This window comes from Nestor notabilis, unplaced genomic scaffold (genome assembly GCF_000696875.1).
Source record: "Nestor notabilis isolate BGI_N333 unplaced genomic scaffold, ASM69687v1 scaffold33, whole genome shotgun sequence".
In the NCBI taxonomy this organism is placed as follows: domain Eukaryota; kingdom Metazoa; phylum Chordata; class Aves; order Psittaciformes; family Psittacidae; genus Nestor; species Nestor notabilis.
The window spans coordinates 79,468-96,592 of NW_009922133.1; the positions used below are offsets into that span (position 1 = coordinate 79,468).

At 36.1% G+C, this 17,125-nt stretch overlaps 1 protein-coding gene across 1 annotated transcript in view; it reads left to right on the forward strand.

Annotated features, from left to right (window-relative positions):
- LOC104403353 (ERC protein 2-like) overlaps positions 1-17,125 on the forward strand; it is a gene marked incomplete at its 5' end in the record, with an annotated part of 105,955 nt that overhangs the window by 65,514 nt on the left and 23,316 nt on the right. The window lies entirely within an intron of this gene.

Consider the following 17,125-nt stretch of genomic DNA (forward strand, 5'->3'; position numbering starts at 1 on the left):
TTTATCATATGTACTTAGATGTAGCATAGAGGATTACAGCTATAGCTGTGTCATTTGACAGATCTTTCACAATCATTTCTGCACAGCTCCTACATCAGCACTTTTTTACAGTCAGAAAAAAAAAAAGAAAAGGTTTCCCCATATCTCTTATTTAAGGTAGACTTTGAAACTTATTCCAGGAGAATTTTTACAGTTTGCAAGTTTTTAAGTTCAGGCATTGAGATTTGAAAGATAATTAGATGATCCGGTTAAATGATACATTATTGTCTAGGGAATTGGTATTAAAGGCCAGAAACCAAGATTGATGCTTGACTTCAAAATTATTCTCTGAGATCTGACCATGCAAAGCTGTGAAGTACTGATTTCTGTCAACATCATCAATGTCTTCATACCCAGTGTTCATAGGCACGTCTGATTTACAGTGCAAATTGGCTTTGATCTAGTTAATCTAATGGGTTTCTGGAAAATTTCCAGTAGATGAAATTTGACCCTCACATGCTTCATATGGTACTGTATTTGTCATGTGTTCCTGTATGCAAAACGGAGAGATTAACCCAACACCTGTCTTCAGGCCTTTGGTGGTGAAACTGTATGTCAGAATCAAGTTTGGGAAATGGTACATTGTTTATGCATCTGTTTAGTGTTATGTATACTTTATCACCTTGGTCTTTACGTACTGATTGCATCACCATGCGTTCCACTGCACTAGATATAGTAATGAAACCTTGTGAAGTATTTGGTCTGACAATATGACAAATCAACATTAAATTCAGTGTCGAGCAGCTACTTCTAATTAATGTTGCTCAGTAAAGTAAATGAATTCAATTTCCAAAATAATACTGAAAAGATAAAGCTCTGTCAGAGTGGTGTAATCACTAGAGAATAGAAGTCATTCCTAGGGTCTTTGATGTAACTGCTGTACTAGAAGCTTTCAAGTCATGTGATGAAAATGGGTCTACCAAATGGAAACAGCATGGCTGAACAGCTGGATTTAGAAAGAGAAAACCTTGTCTGGTGCACAGCTCTTCTGTGCCTTTCACTTGCTATAAAGCATTTACATACTAAGAACAGATTATGAAAGCCAGTTAACTAAGAACTGTTACTTCTCTGTTACTATTCCTGAAAATATTAATATTTGAATACTGTGTACTTCAACATACTACTTTCAGTAACATATGTATGTGTCGTGGCCCATCCTATGCTTGCTGACCTGCTGGGATAGTGAAAAAGAGAGGATCCCAGCTGTTTCTGCCTCCTAGTAGGTGCGTTGCATTCCCTAACTCTTCCTTCAGTAGCTACAAGAACAAGGGAAGGAAGTGAGTACTGGTTGTCTGTGTGGCTGGTGTGCTGGTACAGCTAATTCCTTAAAGTTGACGATTGTGTTCATGCAGGTGTGGATGTGTTCCCTCATGGCGGCTTGTGGCTTTAGTGAATTAGACTGGCTGTCGCTGCATGGTTCATGGATGAGGCAAATCCACCTGAATGAAAATGGCTTATTTGCCTTTACGAATAGAGCCATATAATACCTGGAGATATGCAGTTGCAAAGAGAAGTTTGACTGTACTATGATGCGTTCAAGTAAATCCCTAAGGAAGCAAAGTGAATGGAGAGGGTTGGAGAAAAGCAGCTGAACTTGAATATCTGTCAACTTTTTCCTTCCCCAGCAATTTAAGATACAGAGTTGCTGTGGTCTGGCAGGTACAGGAGACGGATACCATTTTCACTGCTTCAGGGTCTCCTTTCCAAAATGGGCTTCCTAGTGCGTGTTCTTGTATGATCATTTCTTTCATAAGATTAAGGAAGATGGGGTGGTGGTAGCATCTGGGGCTGGTTTTAATGTTCTTGTGATACTTCGAACTTGTTCTTGTGAACTTTGAGGGTTTGAACTAGATGATCTTAACATCCTTTCCAACCCTAACTATTCTATGATTCTGTTCTATAAAGGAATTGTTATTCTCTATGGAAGTTCCTTAGGGTTTGCTTTTGAAAATTAATCACAAAATTAATTCTTCCAGTAAAACCTCATGATACTACATCTAATGGAAACATGTCCCTGCCTCACATGTTGGGAGCTTGAGGTTTCCATATCATTGCAAGATATGGGGAGCTTTTATTTGTTCTCCATAAATGCCACAATGAATCTAAGCAAATAAATAGGTTGACATTGAGTAGTGGAGGTAACATGACTGTGATGTGCATTTATTCTGTTAATAGGAGAGTATTTTGATTTAAATGGTATGTTTTGTTTGTTTTATATGTGTAGAGTAGTTACAAGTATTATGTGAGAGCATTAAGTCGTGTTCATATGTGAATCTGAGAAGTAGGTGGTTTGACTAGTTAAAAGCCAACCAAACTCTAAAGCTCCAGTCAATTAGCCTTGGTGTACAAAGGAAAATTTTGCCTGAGAGTTGTTTAAAATACCCCTCATTCTCCCTGGAGTTTCTTCTCAGAAAAAAGTTTTTCCTTTTAAAAATTTTCATCAAGAACACTGGTGGATGCAGTCATGATTTTGATTGGTTTGTATGGCTTGTTATTTCAGGGTGATTTTGATTTGAGGCTTTTGTGCATGGTCACATAAAACTGTTTCATGTATTTGGCATAAGATAAATGTTTACTGCTGTAATATTTAGCCACAAATGCCTGGGTGCAGGAATGGAACATACCTGCAGGTGTGAGTATGCAGGTCTGAGTATGCAGCTATATTTGTGAGTGTTCTAGATTTGATCTTATTTAGGCATGTGTTCAAAAGGATACATATAATGCAGTATGTAGCAGGTAAATTTATTTTCTTTCCAACCAACCCAAGGATACAACACTTTCCTCAAGAAGCAGACCAGAAACTGAAGTTCTTCTCATGATGTGAACATATACAGAATTCAAATTGGGATGTAAGAGTTGACTAGATGAATCATCTGACAGAGTAGAATATTTGTTCAGTCTTGATACTAAATTTCTGTTTATAAATAATATATAAAGTTACTAAAATGTTATAACTGTAGTGATCTAAGGGTTTAAGTAAGGCAGGATTTGTGGGGAGACACATGATATGAGATACATGATCTACTTTGAAAACAAGTTTCTGGGAGTAAGTATGCATTTGGTAATTAAAAATAAAATTAATTAGTATTTCAATAAATATTGAATTAACGTTTTAGTAAAACATAGAGATCTGACCAGCTTTTCTTGTTATTGTTTATAATACCTTCTACTATGTTTAGTAGAAACGCCTGATGTTTATAAGCTTCTGTAACACATAGTGCTTGTGTCCATAGTGTACTTGTTACATTTGTGAATGATGTATTGAGCTGTTAGGGTAAAGTATATATTCTCTGGCCTGATGTAATGATTATATTTGTTGGCTGGCTGTGATAAGCTCAGCTGAGAATTCAAGAGCAATTATACTAGTCAAATTACATTCACTCCTGCCAAGTCTCAAGTGCTGGAAAAGATGTAGTAAGAAAATTACTATAACTGTCCATGGGCCATCCAGGGCAAACTGAAGCAATCAGCTGAAGTGCCATCCATTTTGTGCAGCTCAAGTAGGGGCTGAAGCTCTACCCATTGAGCTGTCCATTTGCTTTCTGTTAGGTTTGAAGAAGTTCAGAAGTCTGTAGATTCTTTGAAGCTTCAATAGTATGAAGTAGTTCCTGGGACTTGTAGCATCATGTATATTTGTGACACTTTTTAACTATCTTTTCAGATAAAAGCCTCCCAAAACTGGCTCACATCCTACCATCAGTGCTTGCAGGTCAAGTTTGAGTCTCTGATGGCTCCATCTCACAGCACTCCAGGGCTGCTGCTGTAATGGAGAGTGCCCTGGGATGCCTGGGGAGGGAATTCACTTTGGTCTCCCTGAGCTATCAGCTATAATTGTGAGTGATCCTTCAGGTGTGGTTTTGGGGGTTATTAGGATCACTGTAAAATTGGAAACATCAGGGAGCCAGACTTCAGATTAATTCTTGGAAATGAAGAATAGTTGTGAGGTTTTCTGCTTTTTCCTTCCACAAATCAAGGGCAGACCTGTGCAAATCTTGCCAGACATGATGGTCATATATTACGTAAAGCATCACAGCAGGAGAGCTGGCCCTTGAACACTTTATCATGAAATTTTTTGAGAATGGTGTATCTAACATGCCTTCATTTTTTCCTCTTTTTTTCAGCTGTCTCAGAAAGATAAGTCTTTGAGAAATGCTGAGCTAAGAATTAGACAGGTTATAAAGTTGTACATAATTCCTCAAATCTCTTTGCAGGATCTTGAAATGATACGAGATGTTTATGTCCTGAGATGCTTTTTCTTGATTCTTGTATGAAACATACTTGTTCGAGTAACACTGTTACCTCAACAGAACTGGGAATGAAAACATTTGCGTAACATTGAAAACTTGAGTGGCTTTGATTTTGATCCTGATTTTCAAACCTGCTGTAATAACAACAAAGTCCTTTCTTTTCTCTAAAGAAAAAAAACAGAATGTGCATGTAATAATATTCTCATATGTCTCATCACATAGCTTCAAAGAAAATAAAATGTACACTTTTGTCTGATTATAGCTTTCATAAATGTAAATTATAGATTTAATAAGTGAATTAAACCTTATGGAATCACATCTGTACAAAGTCAAGAAAAACTTCCCTGTAGAATCTTTATGCAAACTGACCAATGCATACATGTCACAAGAGACATGCAGGGATGAGCCTAAGAACAAAGTTAAAAAGTTTAGTACCCTATTCTGCTCTAACCTGCACAGCTTCTGGGTGTTTTCACCTTTTCCTCTGTTTTATCTGCTGGAAAAGTTTTTGACCCTCTGAATGTTTTAAGTGCTTGGGTTGTTTGTCACAATTCTCTTCTAGGTGGCTTGGATTTTCTTTGGGCAGAAATCCACATGCTGAAAAGAGATATTTCACTAAAACAATTTTTGAGTGAGACAATGTGTAGTTCTCATTGATTTTGAATATTATATATAGGCAGCTTGATCAATGCTCTAAGCCTGTGAAACAAATCGTGTACACACATACATTTTCCAAGTGTAAGTGTGTCTCTCTTTAAACAGAGTCCAACATGTCAGCCTTGGCTTGTCACTGGGCATACTGAGGCAAGGCAAGAGTTCTAGCTTTTCAGTAGTTTCGTACTGGCTGGAAATTTCCTCATAGGTAATGAATAAAACATGATCAGGAGAAAGTCCTATCAAAAGTGATAGAAAAACCTGAGTAGCTAATATTACTGCTGTCTTATTCTTGCCGTGTGAACATCTGTGATGTCTTACTCCCTAAAAATAGCTCCTAAGAGATTTCACAGCTAGTCATCATGAATCCTGAAAGTTGGATTTGTTTCTTTATTTTTACTCTGTGCTTCAGCATATAATTTTCATCTCCTTAATAGCTCCAGAAATAAAAAATACACTGAAGACATCCCATATTGCCATATATTATTTCTGTGTCTCTTAAAATAGCATTGCCTAAACAAGGGGTATACCTGAAATTATTATGATTTTTCTATTAATGCAGTGTATTTCCTACTGTATTGTCTCAAAAACTTTGAAACTATAGTATTAATAAAAAGAGGAAGCTAGGGAATGAGGTGAAGTCTTGAAAATAAAACTGAACAGAGCAGTGTAATCAGTTCAGAGACAGAGGAAGCAGTGGTGACTTACGCAGACAGGCATTAGTGTATGTAGCTGACATAAGGCAGGAGAGAATTCATTGCATAAACACACAGCTTTGTATTTATTAGTGCTGAAATGCATATGCAGTGAGAAAATGCAACCTTTTAAGAGTTTAAAGTCATGAGTTATTATATTAAGAGTGAATTCTATTTTAAGCACGTATCCGAAGGTGATCCTATATCTCTCTGGAAGGCTTTAATAATTCTGAGTGTTCAGGAGATGTTTTATGTTTCTGTCTTCAGAAGGCTGGTCATTTTGCAGGGGAAGATGGAGAAAAGATTGAACTCTGACTTTTACACCATTCCCTCTGATTTCTACAATGAGCAGAGGATACAGGGAAGTAGGTGACCGCTTTTGATTTTCCTTTCTTAATATTGCAAGCAGTCAGAACACACAGATGCAGCATCATGGAGACAGATTTTGGAAATAAGCACAGAGGCAAGAGAACGGGTAAGATATGGCCTGCACCGCATCTGCTATTGGGTACAAATATTTTGAAACAAAAGTTTTGCAACAAGCTTTTTGCAAGTCTCTTTAAGAGTTAGCTGCAAGAAGTCTTTCAGTCTTTATGTTAGTTAATAAAGAGTAAAGCTCAGTGGCAAATTCAGAAGATGGGATAAGCTGCACCTAGAATGGAGTTCTCCTTTTAAGGCTGCCATGGCCGTGTTTATGGAAAACACAGAATAGAAACTTATTTTTCTTATGGTTTTAATGTAAACTTATTTTATCAGAATTTTTCTACAGTCAAAGCAGAAGCTTAATGGTGCATCTGACATGTAAGATTGAAGGCTGTAATTGTCTCGTGTCGTAGATACCGTATTTACAATTGTAGCCCATGCAGAAATATTTTCAACAACCTTATTTCCAGTGTTTCACACTAAATGGTAATTTTTATGACTAGATACATTTTTCAAGCTGTTGCAAATACTTTTTACAAGTGAGTTGATTGCAAGTGCAAGTGAGTAATCTTTTACCTTTCTTTGGCTAAGTTCTTCATTTATAGTCTAATACATTAATGAACCAACATATGAAGAAATGGAAAAGTGAGTATTTTATGCTAGTTTTCTGTAACACATCTACAGAATGCTATTCAACTTGTTCTTATTCAAACATATGTATTTGTATGCTTCGGTTTTCAAACTATAGGTTCCTTGGGGACTGTAAAGTTTCATCTTTGAGTGGTGTAGCAGAAGTTTAGTCAAATTGTAAGATAATTAGTATTTGTGTGCATATCAAGTAGGTTTACCCTTATAAAGCAGTTATGTACCAGCAAATGGAGAGAACCTAGCACAGTAGATTACACGATTGTGTGTGCATTAGTGATATGTTCATGGGTACTTCCTTTGGTGTTTCTCTGCTTCTGTAATTACAGCTGGATTTTGCCAAGGTAGAGTGTAGTTAATAACTCCAACCTCAAAAATGTCCAGCCTTCAGCAAAATGTATAGCTTATTATAAATTTCCCATAGTTCAGGGAACACTTTTTCTCTTGTGATTCTCTAAAAGAAGGCAGGAACAGCAATTTCTTAAAGCTGTCATTTTCATGTGGCAGAACGTAAATATTTAATAGACGTTTTTAAAAAGTAGGACTTAACAAAACTGTCTTTTCTATGATTCATTGATAACCAATAAATCAAAATAATCTTTGAGCAGAGACTCAGGCAGTGGGTAATAGAAAAAAATAAGTGGTGACAATGTCATGCAATATATTAATAAATGACTTCCAGATTAGAAGTGCACAAAAAAATCAGACTAATCAATTAAAACACATGTAAGACTATTGAAGACACATCTAGTGTATGTATCTTCAGATTTGTCACATAATATAAATATAAATTCCGATTGTAAACATCGATGGACGTTTAGGAATTTTCCTTCCTTGGCCTGTGGAAGTTCCATAAGTTGTGGATAAATTCCATATGTGTTGCTGAAAGGCGTGTTGAACTTCAGCCAGTAGTTTAAGATTATGTTGAAGAAAATATTTCTAAAAGGTTTCAGATGAAGAAAAGTATTTGAGAGTCTACACAGGGCAGGAAGGTTGATTGGTAGGTTTGAGGATCAATACCAGAAGTGGGTTTTTTCTTTGGGGATTTATTTGACATTTGTTTTCTTTGTGCAGTGTAATCCCCAGAAGCCAAAACTACTTTTGTTATAAAATGTCCCTATAGACAGTCTGTGAAAATCTCAGTTGGGGATCAGTTTCTGCTAAACTCAGTCTCTTAAATCTTTTTTTCTCTGTCATAATTAATAGGTTGACAAGAAGTGACTCTGTTCTGTGCCATGATGGTCTAACCACCTATTGCATAAAGAAACAGTTTAGCCAGTAGAACATTATCAGTACAACTGTTGTATGTACTTGTCATGTCATTTCTTTTGTCTAGAGAAATATGTTACCTGAGTATGTGTAACATAACATGAATTTTATTCCTATAACTATCCAAATTTACTACTTCTGGATTTTTAACCAAGTACACAGTATTATAGAACATTATATATGAGTAATAATACAACCTTTGTACTATTATAAGTACTTCTAGAGTATCCCATATCAGAAAATCTGAATACTGGGTTTCTTATCTTAGTTTCTACAGTTAAGTCAAATACGTGGTGTGTTTCCATGCTAAGTAATGTTAATTCACTGACTTCAGTTACACAAGAGTAAAACCTGGACTTCTGGATTTGCAAACAAAGTTAAATTTGAATGTTTTAATATAATTATTTAGAAATTAGTGAACTACCTTATTAACAAGTAGTTTATGTTTAGATTAAATCAGTTATTTCTGTTAAATGCCTTTGTTAGTCAAAAAGGGCATATATGTCAAGACACTGGAAGGAAGAAAAAGATCTTGTTGGAAAAAAACAAAATTGCAACAATAGGAAACAGGAAAAATTTAATGTGATACACCTTTTTTTTTCTCCCTCAATATTTATGTAATAACTCACACATGTGGGACTCCTGTAGTCTCCAGGGGGCAATCACATTCAACATGCATCAAAAGAAATAGTTCAGTTAAACAAACTCTCCTTACCCAGCAATAATTACCACAGGTTTACACTGAGATATAGTTGCAAAAGGTTAGGCAGTAGGGCATCTGCAAATCAAGTCATATGTCAACTCTACATCAATAACCTCATTATAATAGATGTTAGTATTTCAGCACATGACTGTCCAATATAGCATTCCACATATAGTTCATTTTTAACTTTTACATTGACTTATAGCTCGTCTAATATTTTACTAACTTGAGTATTTAAACATTATATTACATAAATTATAATCAATGACAAAAACAATGATTTAGATTGAAATCCTGCAAAGTGAAATAGCAATAAAATGTCTGACCCTATTTGTGTAGCTGTCTTCAATGTAAGATGAATATAGGAGGTTTAACCTAGTAATATAAAAGCAGTATAATAGACATTTGTGTTGGCGTAGATTTTCCAATTTAGGCATTGCTTAAAAAGTTTGTTCGGGTTTTTTTTGTGTTGGTTTTTTTTTAATCTTCAGTTTTCACAAATATTTCACAAAAAAAAAAAAGACAAATTTTTACTGTTTTCATATATATAAACAAGCAAAAAAGTCATAATGTTCTAAAAATATGACTAAGAACCTATGTTCATATTCAACCTATGAGTAGCTAAATTCTATGCAAACCGTATCTCCACATAATTTGTTATATTTGTAGCTTTTCCATGGGCTGTAACACTTCTTGTTCAGAGCTTCATAGGCTGGATGAAAATATAAAAGGGTTTTCAAAACTCACCTTGTGGTTTGCATCAAGCTTGTATTTCTAGCTAGTTTCACAATTTGGTCTTGTTGTATTTACCTGTTTGTAACCACTGCTAGCTGTTGCTGTTTGTCACTCTCCATAGATCATTTTGAATAGCATGCAAGTCTCTTACTAATATATCTGGTCAGTAACAAAAGTTCTGCTTGAGGTAAGCATAAGTAGAATTATTTTGCTTGATTGCTAATAAACCAGATTTGTACCATTTATCTCTCATTACTAGTGCTCTGTAATAGCCTTATACATTTTACTTACAGACTACCTTATGCCACAAACTGGAAAGAGAAGGTAGGTGTGAAGGTGCTTCTTCACATAATTGTGTCTACCAAGGTAGGAACCTTGGAAAGTTTTCTTAAAATTCTTTATTGTAAATGCATCTTTGCTTTGAGGAGCTTTCATGAGACAGATTCCATTAGAAGACTTCGGGACCAAGTTTCACTTATACTTTGCCAATCCCTTTTTTAAATTGTTAGGGTTTAGTTGGGCAGAATTTAGCCAGCAAAAATCGTGATAGTAGAATAGATAAGTCAGGGAAAAAGGAGGTGATTTTCAAATCTCAAGCTAAACCATCAGATCTTGGATTTAAAGAAAATACACTTCCAATTTAAACAAATAGAATGTGATCAGATTAAAGATCAATGAGAAACAAACAAGTATTGGCCACCTACTGATATTTGTAGTCACTTAGAGGAAATTCATATTCAGATACTGACTTCTTAACCATGGAAGCGTGAGAGTAAATTGTTAATATTTCAGATTCCTAGCTGTTTTGCAGTTGTCCTGGGTTCAGCTACAGCAGTCATTTTTCTCCTTCTTGGTAGCTGGTGCAGTGCTGTGGTTTTGTCTTTCAGCCTGGGAACAACGCTGATAATGCTGATGTTTTTAGTTGTTGCTAAGTAATGTTTACTCCGACCAAGGACTTGCTCTGCCAGGGAGGAGGTGAAGTTGGGAGGAAGCAGAGACTGGACTCCTGACCCAAACTGGCCAAAGGGGTATTCCATACCATGGCATGTCATGCCCAATATATAAACTGGGGAGAGTTACCTGGAAGGCACAGGTCACTGCTCGGGTCGGGCTGGCTGTTGGTTGGTGGGTGGTGAGCGGTTGTGTCCTCTCCCTTTGTTATTTACCTTCTCATTATTGGTGGTAGCAGTAGTGGGTTGTATTATACCTTAGTTACTGGACTGCTGTTATCTCAGCCTGTGGGAGTTACATTCCTCCAATTCTCCCCATCCCTCTGGGAGCAGAGGGAGAAAGAAGGAGGGGAGTGAGCGAGTGGCTGCGTGGTTCTGAGTTACCAACTGGGCTTAAGCCACGACAGCAATCAATGCAAGCAAAAGAAACTGAGTCAAGAAACTAAGGAACAGAGCTTATGTGCAAGGTGTCACAGGTGGCTGATGGCACCATTGAGAAGCATAGATTTAGTTTTTGTCTGTCCTGTATTCCATTTACTGGTCTGAACTGTCAACTGGTAAGAATTTGAAGTGGTGTGTTACTCATGATACTAAAAATGTTTACTAATGAATTGATACTGATTGAGGTACTTAGTGCAGGTGAATTTGATATAGCTTTTGGTCCAGTGTTGATACAACTTTTGGCTCAGTGAGCAATTGGAAGATTGGTCTTTAGCAAGTGAAACACGAGGAAGACTACATACTCTGTTAACCTAGTAGTTTTACTAGATTCTTGCTTCTCTGTGGATAGTCGATAGCTGCATGTGAAGAAAAAGAAGAGTACTGCATTTGTGGTTTAGATAACTTTTACAATAGATTCAGGTTTTGTTTTTTTACAACACTGGAGTGCAACACATTGAATTTTACAGAAGGCTGTTTTTTCAGGTTACAGCAAGGGTCCTTACTGCCTTAACAAGCAGTTATCTACCACAGATAACTGTAGATCCCCTACTGCTTTTTGTATTTTTCCATTTCTCTTTTTCATTGGGAAACAATCTGTTCCGCTTTCTACATGAAAAAAGTCTGCATTTCTTTCTGAGAAGTACCTTGGATAAAACCTGATAGGTTATGGATACTCATGAAGTCCCAGTGTTTTCACTAAACAAATGTATTAATACAATCAGAGTATTTTTCTGACACACCTTTTATAATTGTCATAAGGAAAAATGAACTTACTTTAAAATATTAGTTTGATGTAGGTGAACTATAAAAGTGTTAACTTTGAATCTTAAACACCTAAAGTAGACAACGATTGCAGGTTTTTTTTTTTCCTATTGCCTTCTAAAAAATACATCTTGAGTTATTATTTGTATTTCTCTGGATATTTTAGTGACATGAATTAGAAATGCTTTTACAAGTGCATTTGTTCTTTAGTGGGGTGGAGTTTTATTAAGCAATATTATTTAGTATGAGTGAGTTGTGTTTCTTTCACAGTTGTATATTGGCATAACGAAAGAAGCATTTTACACCTACTCTTTAGCTGTCACATACCTTTGTCATATTGAGAACTGCCATAATTTATCCATCTAGAAGCTATGACAAAGATAAAAGCCAGGAGTATGTGATCTCCCCTCCTCTTTGTTTTTAACTTCAAAGGGATATTAGAACAATGTGAACAGTGTGTCACGAGTGCTATAGTCCCTTCGTTTTGAAGAAAAAAATTTGTGCATATGGGATGAATTCCTGGCTCTAGTAAAGTTAATGGGAATTTTGCCACTGCCTTGTCAGACAAAGATTTCTCACATAAAGAGAAAAATAATTAAGAAAACCCTGTACAGACAAAAAATAAACTTAAAAGGTCATTGAGAAAGCAGATCTCGAGTACAAATGGAAACAGTCCATTGTCATTCATCATTACATCTGATCTGTTGATGTGAGTTACAATTTGTGAGAAAGTCCTTCTGCAGTCAGCTGTAAGGTTTGTCAAGATTGGCTTCTCTGTCTGGGTGTTCTTTCATAAGAACGTTTGGCTGCCAAGTCCTAGCAAATATCATTACTTTGCTTAATACGGACATTAGAAAAGACTGCTAGAAGGCTGCTGTCTGGTTCTCATGCATTCAGAGCAGGTCTCAGTCCTTTATGCATGATGGGTTTGTTCACCTTCTTCTTATGAAACTGACAAACATTAAAATAATTAGTGCTTTAAGCAGGATAACTAGTATCTTAAACTCCTCCTTTTCTCTAAATGTGAAATAGGCATTTCACAAGAATACTAGAAAGTTAGCATGTAAACCATTGCCTAATAGCTTCCTACCTACAAAACTTTGCTATGAATATGTTCATGGGATACCTGGATGAAGAAATCTTAAATCCATTGTGGTAGGGTATGAATTTTTAACTATACTTAGCTGTCTGACATAAGCTAACTTGTGTATTGTTGGTTCTCTAAAGTGCTCTATTCCGATTTTCAACTGCAAATTTTGTTTTCTCCTTACCTAGCTGAAATGCATATAAAGTACCTATTAAATTAAAACATGAATTGCCTAGTAGACAGTTAGGTGAAATAATATATCTCAAAACCTGAAGATGTTTCTTAAAAGCTAAAATGGCAAGTTTCATATAATTGTTATCCTGCATGATTTCATGAATTGTGATTTCCCTGTTCATTTTGCCATGGCACGTTGAAAAGCCAGGTCATAAAATACATGTGAAGACAATTAAAAAATTTCTGCAACTTCCTGGTGCAGACTTCTCCTGCAGTAGCACTCTTCTCTCCATAATAAGGAAAACAAGGACCATACACAAACATTGTGATACTGATGCTGATTGTGTGCTCAGCACTGATGAGGCTGCGCCTTGAATACTGTGTTCACTTTTGGGTCTCTCACTACAGGAAAGGCACTGAGGTGCTGGAGTGTGTCCAAAGAAGGACAATGAAGCTGGTGGAGGGTCTAGAGAACAAGTATTATGAGGTCTGGCTGAGGGAACTGGGGTTGTTCAGTCTGGAGAACAGAAGGCTCAGGGAGAACCTTATTGCTCTCTACAACTACCTGAAAGGAGCATAGAGCAAGGTGGGGGTCTATCTCTTCTCCCAGGTAACAAGTGAAAGAACAAGAGAAAACAGCATCAAGCTTCACCAGGGGAGGTTTAGACTGGAGATTAAGAACAATTTCTTTGCTGAAAGGTTCGTCAAGCATTGCAACAGGCTGCCCAGGGAAAGGTTGAGTTGCCATCCCTGGAGGTGTTTAAAAGGCATGTAGATGTGGTGCTTGGGGACATGGTTTAGTGGTGGGCAGTTACGTATTCAATCTTATAGGTGTTTTTTCTTGCTCCTGTTCCATGATTAATGCTATAATTGCACTATGGCATGTGTATTAAATTCTCCTTCATGGGCTATACAACGTGTGCAGTAACCATTCCATGCTTTAACATAGATACAGATATAGCTAGTATAAAACTGCCTCTTCTAGAAAGGTTCTGAAGAGTCTGGTGTCTCTGTTAGGGTGTGTGTTTTATTTTGTCGTCTTGTTTTTTATTTATTTCCTCCCCCCCCCCCCCCCCTTTTTTTCCTCCTAGACTAGTTCTTGAGTAAAAAACAGCTGGCCAGATGTTTCATATATTGATTGAAAGTCAGTAAATCAGGCAGAATGTAACTATAGCGTTTGTGCTTTGAAGGAAAGAGTAATCAATAATAAATTCAGTGAGCTAGTAACAAAGGACTTAAATTTTTTCAGAATTTTAGGATGCTGCAAAATAGGTCAGTATTTTCATGAAAATTTGAGATGTCTAGCACTAAATATGTATTCAACTTTTCCACTGCCTTCTTAATGTCATCATTGAACAAAATCTGAGTCAAACTAGGTCCATAAGATGAATATGTGAGCTTATATAAACTAGTATGAATCCTGAATGCCACAGGTTTATTTGCCCGTAAGAAATTATGTAGGCTACTTTCATACATGTAGAAGTTACAAACTGTGGAAAAAAAGTGGAGTTTTGTGTATGTGTGTGTGTGTTCTGGAAAGAATCTCTCTTTGATAGAATTAATATTTGAAATACAAGGAAATGGAAGTCTGCTTAAGAAAACATGAATTTTCTGGGCGTTTTAGTCTCAGTCACATTCAGTAGCCGTATTCTTATTACTTTTTTTTCCCTTGTAATCTGAAAATGTTGTCCTGTATTCAGAGTATGTACATCTAAAATTTGACCCAATTTTGATTTTTCTTCACTTTTGTGGTTTATCTATATAAATGGTTGTATTTATTCCTCTGCACTTTTGTAGTCATGTGGCTTTTTCAAAGATTTCATTAACACTCACACAAAGCCTTGTCTTAAATGATCCAAATATCTTTGTGTATGTTGGCAGTATCATGGTTTCTTTTTTGTCTTGCTTCACCATGTTGAATCCCTGCAAAATTTTGTTTTGGTGCATCCCTAGGTATTAACAATCAATACATTCTCATTCTCCATAGAGAAATATTCTTGACAGATGCCCATTTAGCAAACCGTGCAAGTTCTCTTTTTTTTCTTGGTGTAAATGAAGTTTCACCATTCATGAGGTAAAGCTGGAAAGCAAGCAAAATGCAGCTTATGTCGACAAATGTGTTACAGCTGTGCTGGTGACCACTGATATTAACTGCTGATACTGTACTCTCTGCTGTTGTATAGTATTTTCAGACAAATAAAGAACTGTTAGGCTATGCTGATTAAATAAAATTAAGTTTAAACCTGGTTTAAAGAACTGGGGACCAAGAACAGAACTACAAAAAACAACAATACACTGTATCTGTTAAACAATGGGATAAACTGCACAAAAATAAGGAAGGTGATAGTCAAAGAAATTAAAAAGGACAGTCAAAGGAGTAAAAGCTTTACAGGCATCATGAAGGCTATTTAAAGAAAATTATAAATTATATTGGCTCAGAGGAAATGGATACCACCTACCAAAAATGGCTTTAGGAAGATGAAACAATAACCAGCATAGTTAAACAGCAGGACAAAGGAAGCTATCAAGAGCTTGAACAAACAAACAAAACAAAACCCATGAAATTTGTCCAGTTGAGAAAAATAGAATCGTAAAACCTGGCAAGTAAAGTGTAAAAAGCACAAATAAGCAGACCATGAAATGCATGAAGCACAATGAGTAGATCATGAAATGCATTCAAACTAGTAATTTTCCGATGTGTCAGAAGGCAGAAGCCTGCCAGAGAATCTAAAGAGCCAAAGATAATCAAGACATATAAAGAGTGCTTTCAGAAAATAAGGTCATGAGGTCAAAAAATGAAAGAAATGTCTTTCTCCTATGTTCACAGAAGAGGAACTTGGGAAGTTTCTGCTTCTGGAACACCCTTTTATGGGCAAAGTATTGGAAGATTGATCTCAGAGTGGGGTGGCAGGAGAAAAGATTAGACAACAGTTACCAAAATTAACAATGACTTCATCATAGGATCAGTGAATCAGAGGATAATTGAAAGGGACCTCAAAGGGGGACCATCAAGTTCAACCTCTTGTTCAAAGCAGGGTAAACTTGTGGTCAAGCTAAGTTACTATCAGATCCAAGTAGTTTTCATTTTAAACTTCTTGGAAATTAAGGTAGAAGATGTGAATTTATAAGTCTGGTGTGTAACTTGCTTAAAATTTCCTTTTTACCAGAGGACTGGAAGGTGGCTAATGTGACCTTTGTTTCTAAAAAGGGTTCCATGTAAGTTTTGGAAAACTACCTCTATATATGATATCTGTACTGGACAAATCAAGAGAAATTGTTTCAAATAAAGTAGAACTAGTGGGCACATGCCTAGACATAGTATGTTAGTAAAGAGGCAAAGTACTTTTCCTAAAATTAAGCCATTCCTCATGAGTTCACAAGTCATGGTATTTTTCAAAAGTCCCATAAGAATTCGTTTTGCGACTGTTTGGTGTGTTTTTAAAAGGTCTGGAAAAGAGAGTGAATAGTTAAATGAAATTCAGCATCATCCACTCCAAGACCAAAGATTGTTTTTTTGATTGTGCCTCCCTGTAAACTCATAGGAAACTGGAAAGTATTTAAAAATGAACCCCATAAGAGTTGTAAAAAAAAAAAAAAAGTCAACTGTCATAGAATAAGAAAGCCATTAAGATATGAAGCTATGTAATCATGTTACTAAATGCAGTACTGATGGCAAAAAGCTTACGTGGAACAGAAAATAACATTTTGGCAAACTTAGGCTGATTTATGATGGTAAGAGGAACTCTGTGGGTTTGCATGGTTTTGACCCTAAACCTGCAAAAATATGTTGGATTTGGCAATGTTTCACTTGGAGTTTTTGGCTTCCTTGAAGCCCAGAAGTCAAAGCAACAGTTGGGATATGAATGAAAGCCAAAGAAAAGGTTTGGATGAACCGTACATACCATAACAGCCAAGTTTCACACAACTCTAATTATCATAATGATTTTCCCCTTTCTTTATTTCTTTACCCTTTTTTCCAGAGCTGCTCTTCTATTTCTGAATCTTAATAGATAGGAATCTCTATAGCCAGTTAAGGTCTTTTTACTGTATGTATATAAGAAATGAAAAATGAGAGCTCAAAGGTTTTGTTTCTCAGTTTTGTATTACATCAGATTTTGAACAAAAAGGTTGTAGATACCATCTGAAATTATGAGATGTATTTGTGTCCATTTTGGAAATATTTTGTCTCTTTGCTGGAAGTATTAATATTAGATACTTGGGCTTCCTTTTGTGCTTCAGAATATGAAATGACACAATTAAGATATCCAAAACAGTTTAGGAAAGGGATCTAGTTCAGTTTC